Here is a 3,510-nt window from a genome sequence, read left to right on the forward strand (position 1 = left end):
GATTATGTCTTAAGAAAGCAGCCTCTATGGACCCCGTCACCCAGGCCATCCCCTCTTCTCACTGAGGAAGGAGGTACAGGAGCCTGAAGGAAAACTCCCATCAGCCTCTTCCCCTCTACCATCAAATTTCCGAATAGACTATGAACCACAGACACTACCTCACTTTATCCTGCTTTTTTTTTTGCAATTTAGTTTTGAAATGCAAATTTATACCAATATTTGCACTGTAATGCTGCCGCAAAACAACAAATTTCATGACCTGTTCATGACAATAAATTCTGATACAAATAGCTGCAGCCTCACGCCAGACATCTGGGTTCAATCCTGACTCCTGATGCTTTCTCCGTGAAATTTGGGTGGTCTTCCCTGCAACCAGATGAGTGTTCTCTGGTTTCCTTCCACATCCCAACAGACGAACGAGTTTGTAATGCAAGTGGCCTTTGTAAATAGCCACAAGTGCAGGAATCTGGGGCAAGAGGAGGGTAAAGGTAGCTGATGAGCATGTGGAAAGGATTGATGCTGGATTGGGCGGTGGGTGCTGACTCAGTGATAAAGGGCCTGTTTCTCTCTGTCTCAGACTCTAAAGGCACAAACCCAGCTCCCTCCCTGCATTCCCCTTGCTTGAATGGGCAAGCTCAAATAGATATTACATGGCATTGTAAATTTATTTTGAATGCCAGCCAATTTATAATAAACATGGCAAAATACATGAAGCAGGAAAGTCTAAAGACACCATGATTGTCATACAAAAAGTGCTGGAGAAATTCAGCATTTGTAGGAAGTAAAGGGTAACCCACATTTTGAGCCTGAATAGAAGGGTGGGAGAGGAGTGTAGGCTAACAGCTAAAAGGATATGTTTGGGAGAGAGGAAGGGATAAAAGCTGAGAAGTGATACAGGAAGGGTGTAGCTCTCTGAAAGGAGAGGAGAGGGGATGGGGAACTGAAAGATAAGGAAGGAAAGAGTTCTCTACAGTCCTGGAATGGAAATATATCAAGGTGGGTAGGGAAAGGCAAACTAGACTGGGATGGAAAACGAAGTGCAGAAAATAATGGTGCGGCCAGTGCTGCTGGTGCGGGCCTGGGGAGAGGGATGCAAGGAGACACGGTTCTATGCCTAGTCCTATTGCCGGCAACTCAATTCAGGCTTTAACAGAGCTGATGCAGTTTTCCTTTAAAATCCTTCGACCACGGGGTCTTGGATGAAGGTATCGGGGCCTGTGTTTAGCAGCAGCCTCAAGGAGTTGCACGCTCCAGGGGACTCCAGAAAATGGGCACACACCTTATTTGAGAAGCAGAGGAGACAACCTCACAGAATGGTGACCACGGCAGCAGATCAATGAGGTGCTCTGCAGCTGAAGAGCACACAGGCTGTTGGTGACGCAGTCAAAGGACTCTCACCAGGCTGCAGACTGCTGGAGACTGGCTTGAGGAATGGCAGGTATCTGAACTAGGATAGGCCAAAGGGCTTTGGGCGCTGAAGGCTTCCTGATCACGTCAGCAGTTTGGATCTGAAACTCAAGTTGGACTGAAGTTTGTGTGGCTGCAGAGGCTATGGGAGCGCTGGAGGGGAATCCATGGACACTCACAAGACTCTGAAAGACCTTGAGGCAGACTAAATGCAATTTTCTGTTATATTACATCTGGTTTGTTTTATGACAATAAAAGAATTTTGAAAATTTAGGGAAAGGGCAAGAAGAGCAGGTCTTCGAGAAAAGATAATTCAACAGCTGTCCTAGCTGTTTCAAATCTTTCCAACATTTTCTGTCAAAGGGCAAGGCTAATTTTTCTTTCCCCCCCCCCCTCAACCCCCATCAATTATTTTCCTTCTGAGTTACAAAACCAAAGGACAGAAAAGCATAGGAAACAAAACGTCTATACAGTTCTATTTCATTTTTTGCACAATGTCCACCAAATCATCAAAATCGTACCAATGTTACAACCCAGGATGACATTCAGCATAAATGTAGATTGAGGTCTTGTGTATAAACTGGTAGATTTGTCAATATTGCAGCGATGACCACATTCGCTGTTTAACTCTTTGGTCATGAGCGCAGCTGCAGAAGTACTTTTTTTTTCAGGACTAAGTTAAAACAAGGCATTTTTACCTACTGCAAATTGGCAGAACCTTGAAACTAACTGGTGAAAACATCCTAGGAAGGCATCAAACAAAACTTCACTCTACAGCAAAAGGTTTGGTCACATTAAAACATATTGTAAAATGTACCAAAGATGGAAAACAGAAAAATAGTTCTTTCAGAACAGAGTTCCTGAATCTCGATGAAGGTCTGTTTGTTTTACTCATGGTTTGATATGTGTTTTACATACCTGGGCAACTGCAGCAAGAAGAAATTGGTGCATTTGAACATTGTACTTGTGGGTATGACTAACTCTCATCTTGCCTGGCCATCAAGGATAGGGCGACATGGTTAGCGCAATGCTGTTAGTGCCAAACATGGCACATTCATTAGGCTGTGGCAACCTTCCTTGAAATATATTGGCACACAGATTGATTCGGACCAACCCCCCCCCCCACTTCAAAATAGGGGTACTGTAGCAATCCACCCCAGCAGGGAAATTAATGTGATCAAGGAAGTGGGACATGACACAAGCGACGTGTTGTTTTTTCAGTTTTGTTTTAAATTTTTTATCCTTTGGTACTTAGCCTTTCGGATTGTTTTTTTCCCCTACGTTTCTATAGGGGTCTTTGACCCCTATTTTCAGTTGTACAAGGGCTGGGGGGATAAATAGACTCTTTGTTGCATGAATGTTAAAAAAAATTATGCTGTTAGTTGGAATTTTACAAGTCTATGAAAATTAAAATATTACAATGCCAGTGACCTGGGTTCAAATCCCATGCTTTCTGTGACAAGTTTGTACGTTCTCCCCGCGTCTGCATGAGTTTCTTCTGGGCGCTCCGATTTCCTCTCACCCTTCAAAACATACTGGGGTTGTAGGTTAATTAGGAAATTTGGGTAGCACAGGCTTGGGAGCCAGAAGGGCCTGTTACCGTACTGTACAAAAAGTCTAATAAGATGAAATGAAGAAAATGGCACCTTTTTATAGCACCTTTCAGAATGCTCCAATTTGCTCGACAGCCAATAAGGTTCTTCAGTATAGAGGATATTGTTTAGTGTAGGAAATCCTTCCCAAACAGCAATGTGATCTCAGCACCATTGAGTGAAACACATTTCAAAGCAGTTGTGATATCACTCGTGGCACCAGGCAAGGCTTCTGAAAGCCCTGAAGTCTCCCAATCATCTCCTCGAGTTTCAGCTGAGATTTTGTGCTCAAGTCTCCGGGATTCAGCTTACACCAACACACCCTTGAGATTCAGGAAAGCGCAAGTACATGAAACTGGATGAACGATGAGATCTTGGTACGTTGGAAAGAAGACGAAACAACAGTGGGGAAGATCAAGGATTTAAAACCCGAAACCAGGAGTTTAGGCACTGCAGGGGGGAAAACACTAATTCAGGTCTGCAAACACACAAATCTTGACAGACTGATGAC

Source organism: Narcine bancroftii, chromosome 3, assembly GCF_036971445.1.
Source record: "Narcine bancroftii isolate sNarBan1 chromosome 3, sNarBan1.hap1, whole genome shotgun sequence".
NCBI classification, from domain to species: Eukaryota; Metazoa; Chordata; class Chondrichthyes; order Torpediniformes; family Narcinidae; genus Narcine; species Narcine bancroftii.